This window comes from Heliangelus exortis, chromosome 20 (genome assembly GCF_036169615.1).
Source record: "Heliangelus exortis chromosome 20, bHelExo1.hap1, whole genome shotgun sequence".
Classification (NCBI taxonomy): domain Eukaryota; kingdom Metazoa; phylum Chordata; class Aves; order Apodiformes; family Trochilidae; genus Heliangelus; species Heliangelus exortis.
In genome coordinates, this window is record NC_092441.1 from 10,649,257 (window position 1) to 10,672,807 (window position 23,551).

Below are 23,551 nucleotides of genomic sequence, written 5' to 3' on the forward strand. Positions count from 1 at the left end.
CTGTGCCCAGTAACACAAACCCAGCATCAGCTGAGCAACAATTCCAGAGATTTAAAGTATCAATGCTGAAAAAATGTCACCTTCAAACCTCAAGATCAGAGCAGAGGGTCTGCCAGAGGGCAGATACCTGTGGCTGCCTCAAAACCATCACACAAATAGTCACATGTGCAAGTGACAAGCAAAAATAACATGTTTTACCTCTAAATGCCAATTCTGCAGCAATCGTACCCTTCACAACACAGAGGCCAAATCCTGGAGCAGTTCAGCCATGGGTAATCAGGCAAAAGTGTGGATTACTGGGAGGATTACTGGGATTTTTGCCCAAGCAGCAACTGCTGTTTTGACTTCCCTGGCAGACTGGTGTCACTGGTACAGGAAAACAAGGGCTTGAGTTGCTTTCCTCACCGCCACCTCCCTCCACAGAATTAGAAGGTTTATTTGTTCTAAGATCAAGTATAGTGACGCATTAAAGATGCCCCCGGTTTCCCTCTTAGATCAGCTTGACATCTGGTTCAAAACTGTTATGAAACACCCTCTGAACCTGCTGTGGAATTGGATATTATGATATTTCACCAAGACGCGGTTCGAGCGAACTTTCACCTCCAAGTGAAAGTTGGAGTGTTGAAAGTGAAAACAGACCATTGAGGGCCTTTCCCTGGGACAGACCTTTCAGTGACACTGGATGTAGGGAAATAATTGCAGATGGTATTGTTGGGGGGGAAGTATCACCTGCCATGAAGCCTCCCCCCGAGCCAATACTCAGTTGTTACAAGATCATTATCATCGCGCTGCCTCGCGGTAACACCTTGGGGCTGCAGAGCTGAGCAAGGTCATTCCACAGGAAACCCACACACAACAAGAGGGCTCTGTTCAGTGTGGTTAATGATGCTGGAATGGTGCATGGAAAAAAAGGAAAAAAAAAAAAACAAACCCACTATCCAAATATTTTTGCTACAGATAAAACAGCCCTCAGTGAAAGGGATTCCTTCCTTTCATATCCATTTCCATGAAGAAATTTCAGGTTTCCAATAGGGAAGCAAAAGTATCAGAAATGGGATGTTCAGTGAAAATGAGAAAGGGGCTTCCTAATGAACAAGTGAAAAAACTTGATGTGTAATTTATCAGAAAAGGAGACTGGCTGTTATCTTTGTTGGATTTTCTCACACGTGTTCCTTGCAAAACCAACGTGCTCAAAGCCCTTGGCTGATGTAAGATTTCCACTTCTTCTGTGGAAAGGAATCTGGAAAGCATGTTTTACCTGCAGGGATGTGCTACAGCAGTAGGGTGATGCTTATTAAAACCACACAGGTCTGAGCTCAGCAACCTGCTGCCTTTGCAGACCTTACAGAGCTGAGAAGAATTCCTCCCACAACTACAAGGCAAACCCTCTCCTTCCCCCTCCAGTAAGGCAGCAACTTGACATTGCAGAATCAATAAGGGAGAAAATTGGAACCAAGCCATCTACTCATGTGCATCTCTAAGTCCTATTTTCATAACCCAAAAAGATTGAAGCCAGCTGCTTTCCAGGTGCTGGAGGTAGAAATCCTGAGACCCAGCCCCTGGTGAAAGGTCCTGGGAGTGGCATCCCCTGCCAGCACCCTGGGACAGGGCACACACCAAGGGGCTCAGCAGCTTCTCCTCCTGAGCCAAGACCAGGGCTGGGAGAGCAGAGCAATCAGTTGTTACCTGAGCTGCTCTGTCAGCACAGATGTACAGTGGAGAGCAAGAGGATGCTGGAGATATTTTGGTAAAAAGAGAGGAAACTTGTGGCCCACAATGGGTGTGAAATAGTGAGTACCATGAGGCTCGTCCATGATCAGAGCTACTGCTTGTGAACTCCTCTTTGGACTGAGACAAGAACCACAGAAGCAAAGAATCTGTTCAAGTCCTTGCTTCAATAGCCACTAAACCTTTTGTCAAATTTAATTTTTGGATAAAAAGCACTTTTTTTTTTATAACAGTCTAACTAGTACTACCCCCCCTAAAAAAAAAGAAACCTTTAAAAATGTTTTACAACCTGTTAACAGCTAAAGAAACAGCCCCAGAACAATGTCTTCACAAATGCAGACAACTGTGCCTTTAATTAAGATTCACAACTTTTTTTATTGAAGGCAGTGAACTCTCATGAGTTCTCTCATTCACAGGCATCAGCTCAACCTCTGCTACCTCCACATCCCCCCCCTTCCCAGGACACCAAGGACCCCATTCACCCCTTCCATCCCACAGCATCCTGCACCTCCACACCCTGCAGCCCTGGATGGCCTCCTGTGAGCCAGGAGAGGAGCCAAACACCACCAGGAAGTGTGGGGTTTTTTCACTTCAGCATGGTCCCTAACCTTCAGGCTCTGAGAAACCTTGCTCTGCGTGGAAGTGTGAGAAATACCAAAACTGCCCCCAAAGGAGCTGTAACACGGGGTAACAAATCCTCCACCAGCCCCCATCTCCACCTTTGAACTGCACAGGCACCCAGGGCACATCTCTCAGGGACAGCAGCACACATGGAAATGATGGGAAAGCTGAAAAAGTGCCCCTCCTTCTCACTCACCCTCACTGGGGAGCCATCAAGTGCCCCTTGCTATTGCTTTTTTAATTTGTGGGTGTGTTTAATGGCCACAGGAGGATATGGCTGGCCTAAGGCACCTGCCCAACACTGCATCAGTCCTTGCCCCAGTGTTTCAGCTCCTCCAGACCCTGCCCCTCTGAAGCCTCCAAGAGTCCTCACATGGCTCTGGGAGATAAAAACCTCAGAGGAGCCTCAGAGAAGCCCAAAAAATTGCTGACGTCCATTTTTTTTGCAAAAAATCAACCTCCTAAACTGTGGATGGTCTTAGATCCTCTGAACACTGCTAATTCAACCTATCAGTTATTGAGCCCAGAGGCTCCTCAGCCCCTCCAGTCCCTCCCCAGGACTGAACCAAGATGCTGAAGCTGATGCACACTGAGCAGTCACCTGGCACTGCCTTACAGGGATGGTTCCCTCCTCACATGCAGTGCAGTGCAAGTGGAGCCCTATGGCCTCATGGTACAAGGCAAAAAACAGCTCTGCAAGAGGGGCTGCAGACCCAGAAGTCTGGCCCTGCTTTCCAGCTATGTCAGGAGGACAAATAAAGCTTTACCTGTGCCTCCAGCCTCAGCTTGGCTTGGCCAGTGAGTCAGGAGCCTCCTTCCTGCCTACCTTCTTCTTTCTCTTCTCCCTGTAGTGGTTGGGAAGCACCTTGTGGTGTCTATACAGAAGGAAAGAGATTCAAATAAGTAGTAGACTCTTCTACAACCAAAAACCCAAAGAGTGTCTGCATGAAGTGCTCTGACAAGCCTTGAGAAACTATACAGGAGCACATGTCATAGACAGCATCTTGATTAGGGCTGAAACCTTGTAGAGTTTAAAGATGAGAGCAACCGAGCCCTGAATTAAAACTTCCTAGGTTAGGCTGCAACAGACCCAAAAATTCCCCTGAGCTCAGGTGTGAGTGGGATCTGCAGTGTCAAACAGGTTAGAGCTGCATTTCCATAGCAGAGCAGCAATCAATCTGCTGGCAACCTATTGCACCAAGGTCAGATATTTGAAGGAAGCTAAAAAGGTTCCTGAAATTCTACCCATGCAGCAGCGATCTGCAAATCTTGCAATTTCTAACTAGAGCAAAAGGCAACTGCCAGCCACGAGAGAGACACAAAACCTTGGCAAATCCTGAGAAAAAGGGCTGCTTGTAGGGCCTGGGAACCTGTGTCATCACAGCAAAATTGATCACTCTGGCATCAGGATTACACTGCACTTCAGCAAACTAAAACATTTGAGACAGACGAGGAGAAAGGAAGAAAGAGTCAGTGCCTGAGCCTCCTGCAGGTGTGATTTGTGCCTAGGATGCCAAGCAGGAGGCACATGGAGTTGCTGTGTTATGCAGCCAAGGCAAACAAGACACAGCAAGGTCCAATTTTGACCCTCTCAGGATCCATAAACCACCCTCTGGGAGCTGTGGGGGGCACGTTGCTCTTAATCATGTCTTGTTTAACTTGGCTCTTTGAACAGCAAAGCTTTTGCTGGCTTGGCTTGAGTCACCAGTCTCACACCTTGGTGGGACTTACCTCTTTTCTTGGATTGGCAATTAAAAAAAAATCCCTAATGTTGATACATGTTAAATGGTTTTGATCAAAACCCACTTATTTTTACAAAAAATAGTTAGGGTGACACGCTGAGAACCTCTGCTCAATGCATCAGGGAGAAAAACTCTGCTCACAGAGGGTGAGATCCTCACTTTCAGATTCCTTTATCCCTGACTGCCACCACCTTTCCCTGGATATTCCTCTCCCTACCCAGCAGCAGAACAGACTTATGCCCAGCAAACACAGATTTAACTCCCAACAGCCTCATTCCTCACTGCAGTCACCAATAAACCAATAAATAAAGGGATGAGGAGAACCCTTCTGAGGAAGAAGCACCCAGCACCCACATCAGGCTGAGTCCAGTGATTTCCTTGACACAAGCACTTGGCACTTTTCATAACCTTGCACCAAACACACTGAAATAGTAGGATCAGAGCCCACACTCTGCATGGGCCCATGTTGAACCCAACCTCACAGGAGAACTTTGCATTTCCTTGCCACCAAACACAACAACAAACCCAGGGATGCTGAAGCCTCAGGACCAGAGAGCCTCCAAAGCAGCCCAAAAGCACTGTTAAAGTACCTGAAGATCCTGGCACTGGGTCTCTTCCAGACCAACCTTTCCCTCTGTTTTCCCTCCACATTTCTTCATTTGGCCCAGTGGGGAACACAGCTGTGTTTGTGTTTGCCCATGCAGAACCAGTCCAAGTCTGAGAAGTGGAGGATGAGATGGGAGAATGTCAAGCTTCCAAAAGGCTTGAGAGATTTGTCAGCTTGGTACAGAGATGAAGAAAGACAACCCAGGAGTTCAGTCCTTCCTTGCTTCATGTTAAAACCATGACTTTCAAAGAGAGGTTCCCTTCATGGCAGCCTCTGGGCTGGGGCAGGGGGGCTCCTGTCAGCTCACTCCAGACCTGAGCTGGGTGGTACTGGTGGGCTGGATGCAATGCCTGGGCACCTCCTGCAGCATGGTATCTCATCCACATTTTAGTCTATTACTATCAAGATTAAAGGGGATTTGATGGCTTTGGGGTCTACTGATCCCCTTTTTCCAGCCCCTTCATGTTGTGTGGCCCTAATTCCCTCCTCCCCTGCAGGTTACACAACCAAATCACAACCCCCCTGCCCCAGGGAGCCCCTCAACCCCTCCCTCTCCTCTTCCTGCTGGAGCCAACCCTCCCAGCTTGCCACAATTTACCTTTGCAGTTGTACCCAACACCTGGACCTGCACCTTTTCCTTTATGAAAATTTGCAAGCAGAACTAAACATGGGATTCCCCTGTTGCATGAGCACTGCACACCCTGACATGGGTGCTTCCTTCTCACTGCTGGGTTGGGACAACCCACACACTGCATTTCAAGGAGGTGTCTTGAAGGCATCTGAGATTGTTTTACAGGCAGTTCCTTCACTTCTGCCATTGGCAGCCAGTCAGCCTTCAATTTACAGCAAAAATTACAGATTTTAATCCATAAATTCATCACCTTCCACTCAAAAGTCAAACCACTTCATTGCTCCACTTCTCCATCCTTCTCTGCTGACACCTCCCAACCCTGCACACTCTGAAACAACTTCACTAATGGCAATATTTGATAAAATCAGCCACAAAGCCCATTTCACAAGACTCCAGCTCACATAGTCTTTTGTCCTGAATGCTCTTCTATCAACAAAATCTGTCACATGTCCTTCAGGCTGTTCCCTTTATACTCCCTTCAATATCTTGCAGTAACCCAAATTCCCTATGGCTACACCAATAATTTCCCATGTGGCCCAATAACAGACACTTGGACACCCATGGGTGAGACACCTGCCTGTTTCTACATGAAGGAAAAGTTGTGCAGCTTACCAAGGTGTCATATTGAACCAACCCAAAGCACCTAAATTGAAGCTGAATCCCACCCCACCTTCCCTGCTCCTATGTCTTTAAAAATCTTTTCTCAAAGATTGATTGCAAAGCTTTTCCTGCTATTCAGGTCAAACCCAAAGGTCTGTACTTACCCATTACCTCTAAGTCTTTTGTTACAGACACCATAAAAACACAATTAAAGCTGGATTATGGTACATTTATGTGGAACAGTACCTTAATCCACAAATGGGCCTGCAGAAGCCACGTTTGGAGTCAAATCCCTGCTGGTGCAAATAAGAAAACTGGACTCAAGCCCAAAGGAGATTAATACAGGAGTAGCTCACTAATTCACACTGAGGGCGAGGAAACCACATTGAATATTTCAGACCCCAAGGAGGAAGAGAAGTCCAAATAAATGCATCACAGAATATTCTCCTTTTCAATTTCAAGTAGCTATCTCTGAGCAAACATCCTGGTGCACTGGAATGAGGAGCATGCTATATATAGCTAATGAAATCTTGCTAACATTAGACATGGCTGCAGCATCTGTTACTAAATCTTTGCTGAGGAGTGTAGATAGACCACCAGGTTTCTAGAGAGCTTATAAGAAAAGCAATTTATTGAAGTGAAGCTTTGTCAGCTTCTATTGTACATAACTGCAACATTAAATTGAGGTTTACTATTTACTGCTGTGTCATCTCAGCAGGCAATTATCATCAGTGCTTGAGGCCAGATTCTCAGGTGATGTAAAGTACCAGAGAACCAGTGATTTCCCTGACTGTTCTTATTACTCTTTAGAAAAAAAATCAATCAGCACAAAGGAAATTATGGCCAGGATGCAGCTGTGAGGCTCAGAACTCATGAACTCAATCTGCACCCACAGGTTGACCTGCCTGTTTGAGCAGATTTTCACCTTTAAAACACTTCAGCAGCTTCTGCATGCTGAGCATCCTTCCCAGAGAGCTGCTTTGCAGGAGCCCCTTCCCACACTGCCCCCAGCACTGCCTGCCCATGATCTAAAGCAAAGCTGTGCAGGGGCAGCAGAAAATACTCTGCAGCAGGGCTGTGACTCTCTCCCAGAGAATGGGACAGCTTCCTCCACTCTCAGTACCCAGGGAAAACAGAGAAAGGCTGCAGGTGTCACCCCAGAGACCTGCTGGCTCCAGTGCTGCTCCACACTCCCTTGAGGATCTCACTCAAATATTAATCTTGGCCTCTGCTCAGCACCAAACCCCTGCTCACTGAGGCAGGCTCAGCCCTTCACCTCCTTTGGGCTTGTTTCCCAGGGGTTTATGGCTCCAGCAGGGGAGGAGAGGAGGAAGATGCTTTGTCCCAAGGAGGTTCTCTGCCATCTCTGCATCCTGCAGCAAGAGCAGAATCCCTGCACACAACAGGCTCTGCCCTGCCCCAGCCTCCAGGCATCCAGACACCCCCTTCCACATCTGTGAACCCCTCTCAGGCCATTAAGAGATGATGAAGGAAGAGGAAAGTGAAGTGAGAGAAAGCAGGTGTCCCCCAGGATGGATCCTCTCCTCAGGGGCACCCAGTGCCTTTGAACACTCAGAATGTTAAAAAGGGATTGGATTACTGTACATCACCCTCTTTACCCCACGAGGCAGGGGGGAGCAGCAGTGTGAGGGGGGATGGGGACCACTAGCCCAGCTCTCCAGAAGCATTAGTGTTTGGTTTGCAGACCCCAGAGGTCAGAGGGCCAGCAGGAGGGAGCCTGCCTGGATGTGATTAAGTTGTTGGCTCTGGGCTGAGCACACTCCAGCAGCCTCCCTGCCAGGTGGGAACATTTGACCCTCTCCTGCTGCTTAAACCCATTGCTGACCAAAAATGAGCCCTCAGCCCTGCAGAGTGGGAGGAGAGCAGCCTCCTGCTCATGTGGCAGAAGTGAGATCTTTAGTGGCAGAGACCTCCAGGGGAAAAGACGCCAGGATGCAGCTGCCTGCTGCTCCTGCCCATGGGGCTTGGGGACCTCTCCACCCTGCAGCTCCTGGGCAGCCCAGGCAGGAGATGATTTGGGCCCCAGGAGTCCCACAGCAGTGCTGGTTGGGCACCTCTGATGGGACATCACATCACATCACATCACATCACATCACATCACATCACGTCACATCACACACACAGCAATGTCCCTTCCAGCACCCCCAGCAGCACCTGTGCAGCCCCAGCCTGCTCACCCCAGGTCTCCAGTAGAGTCTCCCCTTCCACCATTAACAGCTCTGCTGCTCAGGGATCCTCAACCCCTGCTCAGCTTCCCTCTCCTCAAAGCCCCCCAGGCAACTACATTTCTGCCATGATAAAGCCCCTGGACACCAAAGTTTCCACAAACAAATAAACAAAAGCCAACAAAAGTTCTCTGGGTCTGGAAGCCAAGCACAGGTCAGGCCAAGACCCACCTACAAAGAACTTTCATGCACCAAATCTCCCCCAGAAAAAACCCTCAAGGCAGTGATCTGCCCTGAACCTGCAAGGTTTCAGTAACCCCGGGAGCAAGAGAGCTCCAGCCCTGCTCCGAGTCCCTCCCCACTGCTGCAAACTCACCCCAAGCAGTCAGCTCCAAAGAGCAGGCAAGGTGCAGGGAGCAGCCCTCCAGCAAACCCTGGCTCACCCCAGGCTCTCTGAGATGAGAGCCTTTTGGAGGCAGAGAAGGGGGCTGTAAAGATGATGTGGAGCAGAGCTGGAGACCTCCAGACTTAGCACCTCAGACTATCTCAGTACAAAGCAGCAGAGATGAGTTCCCAGCAGGAATCAGCCAGATCCTCCTGCCACAGAAGGACTTCCAGTGGCCATTGGTTCTATCTGAGAGCATCAGCTCAAACTGAGCACAGCATCTATTTCCAGGGCTGATCCTTGCCTTGCACAGCCTTATACAAGAGAAGCAAGAAATCCAAGGCCACAAGTAAATTTCTGCATCCACCCAGGCACAAAGCCTGCTGTGGTCTTCACTTAAATACAGGAGGCCCACAGCAAAAAAAAAAAAAAAATTAAGAATTAAAAAAATAAGGCCCTGCCAATACCTTCTAGGTACCTGGCTATCTTACCTTCTAGGTACCTAACTACCTTTCATCATCTTGATATTGAGCAATAACAGTCAATAACTTCCTGGCATCTTGAAGAATATCCATCTGCACTTTTCTTTCTAGCAACTTATAGAATTTCTGCCTCGCAGGACCCCGTCCATTTCTTGTGCCCATTCTCCCTTCAATTTCACACTTAATTAAGTCCCCGGATCAAGTCTCAGGATGGATTGCTCACTAGACCAGCAGCCAGAATTGATGTCCTATCTAAATGATGGGGCTTGAGGAAAAAAAAATCCAAGAGCAAGAGTGATAACAAGAGAGAGGGAGGGAGAAGAGGGAAAGCTGTTTTTCTTTCAGGGTTAAAAGCTTAATCTTCTACTAAAATGGTACCATGTGAGAGGGAAAGTGTCTCTTATCCATGTGATACTGCTGACCCAGGCTTGATTTAGAAGATGTAATATCATTCCAAGAGAAAATTATGTTGGCAAGTAACTTTTCTTCAGAGACAATTAGAAGGAAAGAGGACTCAGAGAGGGCAGGTTCCTCTGAACCTTCTCCAACCTCCACAATTTAGGCTGAACATGGCTGCAAACCTCACAAGCTCAACCCTTCCCAGGAGATTGCTGAAAGTTTCTGTTCTTGAAAGCATCCCAAGAGAGCTTGGTTTTACTGCTGCTGTTTGGCATTTCAGTCGTTGATTCCAAGGACTAAAGTGACAAGTGCCATGGGCTGAGGTGGCCAGGGTGACCCCAGACAGACTCCTTGCTACCCTCTTTGTCCAGCTGCCTCCAGCCAAGCAGTTCCTACTTCCCATGGACAGGCATGGCCAGAGATGCAGAGGCCACATGCAGATGATTATGAGGAAAAAGAAAAGTGCAGTTTGTTTCCCCATGTCCTGAGCCCAGCTGCCCAAAGCAAGTCCAGATCCCTGCCATAGCTGGTGCAAGGGCCATGCCCCATCAGCTGGCTCCTCTGCCCAGAAGATAAATATTCCCAGCAATTCTCAGATGAAGACAACTGGTAGGAGTCTCCAGCATGGATTAGATGCCAGCAGCACTGAGCAAAGCCCATCACAGCTGTAATCCAGGAGAAATAATGCTGAGCCCAGCACCACGGGTTATTTACACAGCAGCTGAAGAGCACAGCACCAACTGCACAGAGTTGTTAACAGCACAGCATTTTGACTGCAAACAGCAAATAAACCCAGGTAATAACTCACCACAAAGCCACCACGGCTCTTTGCAAGAGCCCTGAGTTTGGCCTCACAGCACCACTCAGTCAGGCATCGATTGGTGCCACGTGGGCCAAGAGCCCCTGAAGCTACAGCAAGAATTTGATGCTGCATGAGACTTCCCTACAATATGCTTCACTTCAGCTGCACTAACACATCCAGGGAGTTGTGTGCTTATTATTTTATTTGCTTGCCTGTTTGTATAGGAAGGGGGAGGCTTCCCTGCCAGCCATCACCTTTATTCTGACATTTGGCTTTTGAGAAAGCAATTTTGGATTGCACCTCGAACAATGATCCTCCCTGTTCTGCTTGCTCTTTTGTCTCTTTGGACACATTGGCAAATTTGCTTCAAGCCAAGGCATGAGTTTAGCAGGGTATGGAGGGAGCAGTTAGTAGAGGGAGACAGCTGGAGATGGAAAGCATGTGCTGTGTCGTGGTTTTTGATTGTTTCTGCTGTCAGAAAACAACCCAAGTACAGTAGCTCATAATATTTCCTGCACATAAAATCCCAATCATCTCCATCCATCCATTAGCACAGCACAGACTTTCCTAGATTCCATATCAGACTGGAAGTAAGCATCCCCAGGATTGTCTTGTCCCACCTGATTCTGTGAAAAGCTTTCACTCAGCCACTCCTCCCATTAACAATTCCTATCTCATACCTCTCTGCCTTCACAAATGAATTGTTTCCAAGATCCCAAATAAGCTTTTTTGGTTTGGTTTGGTTTTTTAGACTGTACCATTTGCACTGCCATAACCAGAACAGAAGATTATTTATCCATGCTCTACAGAGCTCTTCCCATTTTCAGTGCTGGTCACTGCAGGGACACCTGCCTACATCCCTGGGTACGTGTGTGCTGAAGGGAATTCAGTACAAACCTCAATTTAAGAGCATGGAAAGAAGACTTTCCACATTTTCTGAAAAACCTGGACCCAGTGCAGGCACTTAAGTGCTGTAGTATTGTGGAAGGGATGGGCTTGAATCCTCTCTGGTGGAGAAAGTGCCAGAGCAGACAGAGCAGACCTCCCAGAGCTCTGGGTCTGAAGGACTTGTGCCCCAGCAGAGATGCAAGGGTTAAACTGAGAGGAGCCTGGGTGCCAATGCTCAGCACCAACCTGCATCTGGGAGACCCCACACAGCACCCATCATCACAGCACCCAGTCCCACCCCAGGGACAGAAGCACTGACCCCATAGATCCAACACCCAATTCTTCCAGTTCCAGAGAGCATCCAAAAGTGGGAACCCTGAGAGGCAAAGCCCAGAGCTGAAACCCTGCCTGGTTTGTTCAGTCCCGGGCTGTGCAGAATCCAAAACACCAAAGCACGAGGGTGCAAACCTGTCCTGACTCCAGCAAAACTCCTCCTGGGAGCACAGCTGAAAAGCAAGCCCTGCTCCTCAGTGTGCTCGGGCAGGAGCAGCTTCCCAAGAGGCAGAAATCTCTGCTGAACTTAAACCCAACCACACGATTAGAGAGGGCACATTGGGCATTTTATTCCAGCTGGTATTTTGAGAAGCAGAAATCTGAGAAGAGCAAAGTATACACGAGCAAGGATCAACCCCAGCCACAAATCCGAATATTTGAACTTATCACCAGCTTTTGTGTGTTCATAAATCAAGCATGCAGGAGTAAAATCTGAACATTTTCACAGAAAAATGTTATTCTGTGTTCAAGAAAGAGAGCAAATTTTGTGGCTAGAATTGAATTTTTTTTAACATATGCTGACACAAAGGATGGCAGCAATCTTTCAGTTTTCAGGTTTTTACCCAGCCAGCCATTTCACAGACTTGGTGCAGGGAAATACAGGAGATGGCAGAGAAATGACAACTCTCTCAAGTTCCAGAAGCCCAGAAGAACTGAAACCCTCTCCTTAGCACAGACTGAGGAACATCCCCTGGGATGATTAAAAAAAAAAATAGGATCCCACAGTAGGACTCATGGGTATTTACAACCATTGTGACCCCTGCCCAAATATTTAACCTGTAGCTAAGTGTTAGAATGCAACAAACCCTTGTGATAGCTGAGTCCTTGGAAAGATGACAGTGACATCCTCAGTGACATCCCACACCCAAGGTGTGGGACACAGGGGTGAAATGGGAAGGAAGTGACCCACGGGTGACAGCACTGCCCAGGGAGGTGAGCACAGAACTGTGACACTGCACTGCCAAACCCTTCACCTTCTGGCAAGGCTCCTCCTGTTCCCCACCAGCTCCTCTTCCTTGCTGATGGCAAGAAAGCTGACAAGGAAATCAGTTCCATATTTCAAAATATATTCACTTCGTTCAAGCTTTTTCCCCTGCAAGAAAAGACAATATCCTGGGGTTTGTTCCAACACCTTAAGTGAAGTGATTCAGTCCATCCTATTTTCCTTCTAATAGATGTTTTTTGCTTAAAAAATAATCTATTTAAAAGGTCACTTTTATTTTTTAAAAAAATCTTCATGAAAGGTTTTGGAGTGCCTTTGACACTGGATTACATCACGTTTCCCCTGACATCTGAGTCACAAAATGCTCAGAGCAGGATGTCCAAGCCTCCCCTTTATTTTCTGTTCCCAGGAATTCCACTCCCACTGCAATCAATAGGATTATTGCCACAGGCTTCAACAGGAGAGAGGCTGGCAAATGCTGAACACATTTGAAAGCCCTAACCTCAAAGTCAATATTTTCCAGTCAAGAAAATAGCACTTCGGTTATCAATTAATATGTCAAACAAGAGGCCCATTATGAACAAAGTAGGCTTTGGTAAATGATCCTAAAAGAAAGGAGGAAAAAAAAAAAAAGAAAATAAATACTACTATAATGCAACATGTTCTCTACAGCCCCTGGCAATTCTTTGTGATGAATTCGAGCTGGTCTAAGGTGTGTGTTAAGTGAATCAAGAATTAAAGCAGTATTTCTGAATATCTACAGAAGGATGAAAGGGATGCCATAAGGCTGTTGTAGTCTCCTGCTGGTACCCCAAAGTATGTATTTCCTGCTAGATGAGTCCCAAGCAACTATTAAACACCTTCAGTTTGTTCCATGCGTCTTCCAGACAGACTCCTCCAGAGCTTTGCTTCCTCCATGGCTGGACACTCCTCCCAGGATACAGCCTCTCCTGCAAAGCAAACCTGGGGCAATATGGTTTAAAATTTCTCCTGATCCACTTTGCAATAACTTTTGCACTCATGAAGTTTGTTCCTCCCATCTCCTGCAAATTAAACCACCAGAATTCCTTCTCTTTTCTGGGTCAGTTTTTCCCAGGTCTCTGAGCTCACCTGCAGACTATTCTGGAAGACCTGGACCTTGCTGAACCCCTGACAGCAAAACCCTTGTTCAAAAATCCACTCCAGTCTTCAAAGCCAACAAACTCCTTACACCAGCATTTCTCTTGATTTTCAGGGTTCAGCTCAATCCTTGACCTAAAATCTCTGCATGATCCCTCTTGTAATAAGCTCACAATTTCTTATTCAGTTTTGCCTAGGAGTAGGACCTGTACTCTTTGAACTGTTTCAGAGAAGATGTGTCCATCTAGAGCAGTTTCCTGATTCCATCTAAAAGGACATTTCTGGGGCAATGTGAATGCTTCACATGATTTCACACAGCTTTTCAGTCAGCCCAAAACCAGCCAGGCCTGGAAGGGTGCAGGGGCAGCAGGATCTGTGCTTAAACCTTAAAACCCAGTGCTGTAAGTTCTTACTTAAATGGAAGCTTCCCTTAGAGCAGAATTAAGGTTTAGGACTTCTAACTGAAGAGCTCTAATCCTTCCCAGTAGAGGCCAATGGTGCACGTAAGGGTATTAAACTTGGTATACATTAAATCCTAAACATTTCCAAGTTGCAAGCAGGAACAGATCACAATCAAAGCTTGCAATGGCCACTTGGATGAGCTCAAAATCCAGGCTCTGATTTCTCCATACATTGTGAGCTCCAGATCTGAACTGAAGATATTACAGAGCAGTCTCAGTCCTTATCTCTAGCTCATCTGGAGATCAAAGAGAATTGGAAACAAAAGCATTCCAAGGCATCAAAGTGATAAATTTTTAATGAGTTTCTCCCATTATTGCACACAGTTGGGATTTTTTCGAGTGGAAGGAAGATTTTGGCAGCCAGTTAAGAAGCAAGGATGGAAAGACATTTTAGCACATTTTAATACTAATTTCTTTCCCTCCTCTCCCACTTCCTGCTCAATAAAGCCACTGAACACATCCATGAAATTACAGGAGATACAAATCCTTTATCCACAGTTTGCAGTTGTTGACATGCAAGACTCTTAATATGTAAATAAATTGGGCTGGGCATTTTTTTTTTCTTATCAAAGCAGCATTGCTCAGCAGATAAGCAGCAACAATGCAGCTGTAGGATGGCCCAAATAATTTGTTCCCCTGAGCAGGGCATCCTCTTGAAGCACCTCTCCAAGTCTAACTGATGGGGAGCACGAGGGAAGGGGCTGCTGCTCAGCTGCAGGCAAGACAGTGACATGGCTGAGAAGAAAATTCAACTTTAAATCATCTGCTATTTTGAAAATGATGTCCCTTGATCATGAATTAGTGTCAAGGAAGATGATGAGGGATGAAGCAAGGAATGAACGAGCAAAAGAGTGCAGAGAGAAGGAGAGAGCAAAACATGGAGACTCTCCAGAGGCTTATGAGAATCATGGCAGTGAAGAGACTGCACACCAGCAGCCATCTCCTTCACAAAGTGAGTGTTTTGCCAAAAAAATTAAAAGACCCTGATCCCTAGAAATGTTCCTGTCTGCTGGCTCCTAGAGATAAGGAAGTGATATTTCACAGTCTGACACTAATCATATTTGGGCATATTAAATAAGGATGGTCCAGGGGCTTTCTTTGCAGGGTACATATTCCAAGTTCAAAGCGAGAGCTCTTTGCTGTGTCTGAAAAATCCTCTTAACTCAGAAGCACGAGACAAAGAGGGAAAAGAAAAAAGGGAAGGGAGGGGGAGAGGAGGGGCAGTGGGAGAAGTGTCTTTGTGTTTGTATTGTCCTCCCTGCCCAGCCCCATCACTGACGTCTGCTGCAATATTTGATGGCAGGGCAGGGGGACCAGGGGCAGGACAGCATTTCTCTTTTCCCCTGCCCATGAAAACATAACTGGACACTTGGTGAAACAAAATTCCACAGCTGGCAGCTACACACCCCAAATTTCACTGCATCAAAGGTGCAACGGCCACTGTGGAGGCTCCTGGGGTGCAGGCACTGCAATGATCCCATTGGAGACCTCAACCCCTTTGATCCTCACCCAGCTCCAGTGCTCCCCCCAAGCAAAGGTCCCCATTTGTCACCCTCTGGCTTTGGCTCCTCGTTCCACTCTGCTGCTCAAGGCAAAAAAAATAAAAATCCCAGCAGTAAAGCCTGAACCAGGTGGGCTCCTTTATAGGGACCTGGAGGCCAAAGCAAACCTAAAGGTGCAGGGGGATGGAGAGAAGAAAAAACCATCCCAATGTGGGTCAGCACTCAGGTCCCCCCATAGCACAGCCCATCCCATGCCTGATCAAATCCTCAGCTGCTCCCCAGGAGGTTCCTTCTGGTTCTGCTTTAGCTCACAGCTAGGAAGCCCAGCAAAAAGGAAACACCTTGAACAACTCCAGGTAGCAGAGGAAGGTTTAGCAAACTCAGGCATCTCCAGGAGAAGTCCTTACCAAGCTCAGCCCATCAGGTTGTGCTGTCCCAGTGACAGGCAGGGAGCTTGGCCCAGTGAGATCCTATCCAGAGCACTTGGTCTGGGATTCTCAAGCAGTGGATTATTAAAAAGAAGAAAACTGATTAAAACTGAAACTGCATTAAAAATCCCACTGGTCCCTGGGGATCTATACATAAAAATGATGAGAGGTCGAGGTGGATTTTTTTTTTTCATTACAATTGCCATCTTTGAATCACTCATCACAGTTTCTCCAGAGAAGTATCAGGGCTGGCTTCCACATGGTAACCCTGGTCTAACCACACAGGGAAAAGCCTGCTCCTGTTTCCTTCCATTTAAAAACCTACATCCTGAAATCCCCATCCTAGCATGGGAACAGCAGGCACAGCCACTCCTGTTCCCTGAAGCCACAGCAGCAGGATGGACCTGGCCTCCTGCTCCTCCTCCCTTCCCTCTTGATGCAGCAATCACTGCACCTGCTGGGCCCTACACTGAGCATCCTCTGAGCTCCTTCACCTTCTGCTCATCAGCTACAAAATCAGTTTTACTGAAACCCAGCCTTACAGCTACCCGGAATGCAAGGAATGAGATTAAAAGGGATTATGTGTTTCTCACAAGCAATGAGGCTCGATGGCTCAGACAGGCATGGCCTTAACATGTCCTCCACTTTGTCTGAAGGGTTATTACCCCCCCAGCTCTTTGAGTCTGAAGGTTTGTAGGGATGAGCCATATGCCATGCAATTAGGATTTCATTCCTGCTTATTATTCACACAATTTGGAATGGGCTTCTGGATGTGTGCAGGTTGCTGACATTTCTCTGCCTCTTCAGCCAAGAGTGCACGAGTGTTAGGAGTAAACACCCTAGAGAAGGAAGGGAAGTCTTATTTCTCAGTGGAATGGATGTCAAACCCAAGCAACCCTCTAACTTAAGCAGAAAAAAAAATTCAGAATTAGGTTATCCATTACTACAAACCAGTTTGAGGCAAAGGCCATTCATAAGGTCCAGATGTCCTCAAAAATGGGACAGAAGATTCAGGTTCAGGCTTCCCAGTCATTTCTGATTGAGTGTTCATCCCTATTGCAACAGAATCCATGTGGTGAATAAACATAACCAGTTGTACCAAACCAAATGCATACATTTTATGAGATGTCAGAAGAACAGGTCAGGGGCTGTTCCAGTGACTCTTACTAGAGCAGAGACTGGGGGATTGCACAGCCCCATTCCCTGAGACATCACACCAAGGAATCTGCATTCCTGACTCCCTCACACAGTGAGAAATGCCTGGGAACACAGAATGGGACAGAGCTGGGGCAGACCTGATCCCAGCACTGCTCCTCAGCTGACCTCACTCCAGAAGTAGAGCTGGAACCAGTGCCTCTGCTCTGCAGCCTGGGGATGCAGCACTATCGCCCCTTCCTGCTGGGAACACTTCTCATCACAGAGACCATCCAGGGCACCCATGGCCACAACGAATATTCTGAGTTTCAGAAATGTCAATTTAAAAGCCATTATTGCCAGGGGCAGAAACAGAGGCACCAGAAAGAAGCCTTGGCCACTTCAAATGCTGCAGAGCCCCCACAAGGACCCCACATCCCAACTTCTTGTATTATCTCCACCACACGAGGCTTCAAATCCAGCCAAAGTTTTCTTTTCTTCCCTTCAGCAGAGGAATGCTGGAAAGGCACAGTCCTCACGACGGATGGATTGACACAATCAGAAGTAATTTAATTCATGTTTAATCTGCAGCTAATGACTGCAGGTTCCCTCCAACTCTCAGTCCCCTTCCAATTTTTCACTGGCAAATTGCTACAGTTTGCAGTTGAAGCTCTTCACAGTAGATTAGTTAACATTATGTTTTTATTAAAGCCAAAGTTAATATCCTTATTCTCTGAAGGAGACCACTGGGGTTGCTGGAATGATTTTTTCCCCTTCAGTTTTTCACTAAGAGCCTTCTCTGCTGTGTTAGAAACACAGAGCCTGCAGACCCCCAGCTGAAAGCTTAGGGGAGCCCCAAACAGTTACCTCTTAAATGATTATTTACACTGGAATATAAAAATCACTCTTGCTGGATCAAACCAGGGGCCTGTCTACCCAGTATCCTGTCTCTGATGGTGGCCAGCTGCTCTAGGGCAGGGCTGCTCATAAGTTTTCATCAAAGCTTTACTGGTAGATCCATTTTTTTCACCACATAACATTATTCACCTAAAAAGCAACCTGCTGCCTACAGAAACTCTTGACTATGCCATGAAAAAAAAAACCAAACCCAGAGTTCTCTAACCTGAATGATTTTGTATTTTGGACAAAAAGCTTTCCATTTCCTTATCAAAGGAAATTGCTTTTCAGAGAAGAGTCACAACTTTCTGGGGAAAAGACATTATATGAAATTATGCTCATACTCATCTGTATTTTCCATTAACTTATACCCAGTTTACAAAATATTAAAAAAAAAAAAACAAACCTCTTTCTAAAAATACCTCCAGCTCTGATCTGAAGAAATCTTCAAGGCTTATCAGACAGAAAATGATGGTGTTTTTGTGTTTTTCCATTGACATTTCACCTAAACCCCACACAAAGCCAGTGACTACAATACACCAAAGAATGAGGTTTTCTGTATATTATTTGCCTTTTCTAAACTGACCCAAAGTCACCCAAAGATGTCAGAGGATCCCATGGGTGCTGCTGACCAGAGCTGGGGCTGCCTGACACAGACAGCTCAGTGGAAGGTTCAGACCTCAGCCCCAGACAAGCAGTTTTGAACCATCCTGTGAATAAAAATAGAGCTCCCTGAGCCTTCACAGGCAGCTCCAGGTGTCCAGTCTGGTCCAAAGTTCTGCTTCTTTCCTGCCATTTTCAGAGCCTTTTCCCTGCTCCTCTCACACCTTCCTTTTCACCTCTGCCATGGCAGGGCTGATGCTCCCACGTCCCTGTTACATCCTGTGCCCCAGACCAGAAACCATCAAGTGTCACCCCAACCAACAAACTGCTGTTTTGAAGCCATTATATCCATGGAGAATTTCCATCCCATGCCAAGAACAACTTAAGAGCTTCCTGCCTTCCCTTCCCATTCTTCACACCCAACTTTTGTGACACCACAATAAGAACCAAACTGTGCCAGATACCTGGAATCATTTGCACTGGTGTAAATCACAAACCTCTCCTCTGTTGTGAGCAGAGCATCAGCCACACTCCTCTGATGGGAACCCTGAACCAAAACTTGGCAGGTCCAGTTCACCCATCCCTCATGGCTGCTGGGATTCCCTCCCCCTTGGTTACATGTTACACACACAAATAATTTCTGACAACTGACTGCACAGATTTGGGTACCACTGGCAAGCAGGGGGGTGGTCAGGACCATCTTTTTGTCCTGGGACACCACAGAGGGAAATGTATTAATGAACAGCCTGAGCCCATCCCAGAAAAGCAGCAATTGGTAACACAGCTAGACAAGAGAGAGAGAAAAAAAAAAATCCCTTGGAGCAAAGAGAGCAGAGCCATTATCATCCAGGGAGATTTAGGAGACAGCTCTAAATCCCACAGGGCTCATACATTCAAGTTCATCTCTTCAATCAGAAGAGTTGGAAATTGCCTTTTTTAAAAAAATTAATGCTGAACTGTCAAATAAGCATGAGATGAGGCTTGAAGAAAAAGCCTAATTTCTCTGGGCTCTGTGGAAGGAAAAGGAGCTGCTGCACCAGAACATTTGCAGCCCCAGTTCCTGCAGGGCCATGGGGCTGCCCTGGGGTGAGGAGTGACCAGGGCTTGAGGCTGATAGAGGCAGTGGAAAAATCTCTCACCAAGGTGGCCTCTGACAGAGAAAACACCTTTTTCAACCCTGAAGTTCATTTTTACAGACCATCTTCCAGTTTATTAAAAACAACTGCAGGGAATGGATCAGTACTACAGAGTGTTTGAGGGGTGGGTTTTTTTGGTTCATTTTTTTTTTCCTCTGGTTCAATACTCATAGAATCATAGACTCATAGAATCCTAGAATGGGCTGGGTTGGAAGGGACCTCAGAGCTCATCAAGTCCAACCCTTGATCCACTCCCCCCGTGGTTCCCAGCCCATGGCACTGAGTGCCACATCCAGGCTCTTTTGAAATATCTCCAGGGATGGAGAATCCACCCCTTCCCTGGGCAGCCCATTCCAATGGCTGAGCACCCTCTCCAGAAAGAAATTCTTTCTAATGTCCAACCTAAACCTCCCCTGGCACAACTTGAGACCTCTTGTGCCCTCTTGTCTTGCTGAGAGTTGCCTGGGAGCAGAGCCCAACCCCGCCCTGGCTACAACCTCCTTTCAGGGAGTTGGAGAGAGTGATGAGGTCTCCCCTGAGCCTCCTCTTCTCCAGCCTCAACACCCCCAGCTCCCTCAGCCCTTCCTCACAGGACTTGTGCTGGATCCCTTCACCAGCCCAGTTGCCTCCTTTGGACCTGCTCCAGCACCTCAATCTCCTTCCTAAACTCAAACTCTTGTGAGATGCTGACACCTGAAAAATATTTTGCCCACCATTGAAAGCTGCAGAAATTGCACAGAAAAGTGCCTGGTGAGAGGCTGAGATCCCTCCCACCCCCAGCTCCCAGGAGAAGGGGGCTCTGCTTGGCAGCTCATGGACCACCCCAGGGCAATCCAGGGGCAGGAGGAGCAGCAGGGGTGGGTGAGCTGTGCCAGCAAGGGCTTTCTACATCTCAGGCCCCACAGGATGAACATCACCACCACACCAACCAAACCCCAGGATCTGCCTCCCTTCAACCTGGCTCTTCTGCTCCCTGTTTTTTAATTAACCTTGGACCAGCAAAGGATCTTTTATTTTCCTTTTTGCAAAACACATCCATATTTTACAGGGATGGTGACAAGCTAATTAACTTAATTCTTATGACACCTCTCTGTGACATGAGGCTAGGGTTGGCTAGCTCTGCAGTGCAGTGTTGGGCTAATTAAAATATAATTACTACTTCACCAAGGACAAGAACAAGAAGTTAATTAAAAGAATGAGGGGTAGCCTTAATGAAATTAATCAGATTGTATTCACTCACATGTCCCACAGCCAAATTCCCCCCATTACAATACAAACCCACGTTGTCTCCCCTGTCACACTTACCCTTCCCCCTGCTCCCTTCCACCTGTCCCTGGCAGAAATGATAGGAACTGTTTCACGAGCAAGACAGAGAACTTGGGCTGAGACTTCCAACACCTTCAGGGGCTGCAGGATGAGGTCTGGATCTCCAAATACCACCTGAGTCTCTCCAAAGTCTCTCAAAAGCTGCAGGAGTCTCTACCATTTCTTTTTACCAGAGTCCTGTGCAGAATCTGGGAGCACAGTGGTCACCCACACTGCCTTCTGAAGGAGTATCCAAGGGGAAAAGATACAAAAAGCAGAGATTAGCCAAAGTTTTCCTGTCCTGTCCATGAGACAGCAACCAAGAGCTGTGGCATTTGGCTGTCCTGGAGAGCAGCACAGCTACGAAAGCAGCTTGGCAGCTACACAGGTGCCTGGAGATGCATCCACACAGCCTGACAGACATGGAGCATGTCAAGATGTGTTCATACCTCCGTGCACCTACACCAGGAGCTGGGGCCAAGCAGCACCTTTCTGCTTTCAGCTGTACCAATCCACTTCAAAGGTCAAACTGAGCCCAGTCTCTTCCTCAGGTTCCCCCCAGAGAAGACTTTTTGCTAGAGGAAACAGTAATCTCTGACACTGTTCATTTCAGACACTTGCTGATCCTTTACGTTTCTTCAAAAGGGCTTTCAGTTCAATAGCTCCAGAAACCAAGGAACATGAAATAAGTTTCCCAGGGTCGTTCATCCTGTATCCTCCAAACTGCAAATCTGCTGAAACCCAGTTAAGGATGCTATCAAAAAGCTTGGACTCACAGGGATGCCAGACTCCGAAAGGTTCATCCACAGATCTTTCCTTATTTCAGGCTGTCTCAACCCAGCAGATTTACCAGAGTTGCATTAGTACACACCAGAGCAAAATGCTTTGCATCCCTCTGCCACACCAGATTCCCAGGAGGCTGAGCACCTGTGGCCTGAGCAGCATCCCCCAGTGGGATGTCAGGAAATGGAAGACCCTTGTCCCCTCTTTAGGGATTCACTCTGAGCTCTGCACAGAACTTCCCTATGTCCTTAGTTAGGGTGTCTGCAACAGAGGCTACAGGATTTAATTTGGGATCTCCAAGGCCATCCTAAAGCATCACTATCAGCACAAGCAGAATACTGCAGGATGTGTGGCTTTGGCACTTTTAGTTCTTTGGTGTGAAGTTAAGAAGTGCTCAAGCCTACAAATTCAAGAGGTCAAAACCACATCCTATTTGAAGTCATGGCTCCAGCTGAGGAAGAGGAAACCCAATGCACACCTCAGTGCAGTTCAAGAAATTAATATTTTGTTATACTTCTAATGGAATTACAATCCAAGAAGTCAGCCAAAGCAGCTTGGAAAAGTCCAGTGGGGATTACATGAGGGGGTTAGGGGGGTGTGGGGGGAAAGGCTGCACAACTTGGTCTGCACTGAGTGGGAAAATCCCCAATTAAACCAGAACCACAGGACCTGGAATCATCAGGGGAGAGAAAAAATAGCCAGGACTGCAAACGGGGGAAATTGATTCCTACTGCAATCGAGTGTCTTCCTTCCTCCACTTCCCTCCTGATATATGAATTATTTTTAATTCAAGTTCACTGCAGCTTGAAAAACCTCTCAACAGACCTGGCTCCCATGACCTGTTTTGTACTGTCCCATTTGGATGGATTGAGGACACCAGCAAAAAAAAAGTCAGTTCATAGGAGGCAAAGAAAGAATCAGCTTGAAACCAAACCCTTCATCCTGAAAAGAAACATCAAAGCAATTCAACAGCAGAACACCAGAGCCTAAGCATCAGCTGCTAGATTAAGAGATTTCTATCCCATTTTGCTCCCTGACAGTACTAAGGGGAAAGCTGCTGCTTTGGACAAGGTTTTTGTGTCTCTGCTCTTTCAGTAAGCAGAGACCAGCAGTGGTTCTGCTCCCAGCAGCTCCACTGCCCATCTGCTCCAGTTTGTCAGGTCCCAGATGGACCAGCTCTGCATTTGGGATTTTTCTGGCCATCCCTATTTATTTCTGGAAAGGGTGCCAGAAGGCCCTGTACTACACTCCTTCCTAATCCAAATCAGCCAGTGGCTGCTTCGTGCTCTGAAGAATAAGGGTTTGTGCCATTTATAACTGCTCAAGCTAAAAATATATTTATGTGAAAACCACTGAATCAGGACTGAGCCTGCCCATTAGCTGTGCAGTCACTTGCATACCAGGCAGGGTCAAGGCAAACAGAACTTTAAGGAGTTAATCCCAATGCAATATCAAGGTAAATACAAGGGTATCAAATGAGGGAGTCAACTGAAATTATATTAGAAATAAAAATAATCTTCAAATAAGCTGCTGCCAAAGAGCCTACGCTCCTGCATCCAATTTGTCTGACACTCAGACAAGTGATGTTACAAAGCTGTGTCTGTGTGTTATACAATTACAGGAATGTGGCTTTCATTAGGTGATTAAAGCACTGCTTGTTATGACACAGCCCATACTCCCAGCAGATGTTGGGCCAGCACATGCCCCAGTCCCCTCACTTTGGGTGCCACATTGCTCCTAGGAGAGGGCAGGCAAGGTCAGGAGGAAGTGCCTGCAGCCCCAAAAAGTGTGGCTGATTGGGCTGAGGAACAGGACCCCCCCTGAGCCCTTCTGAAA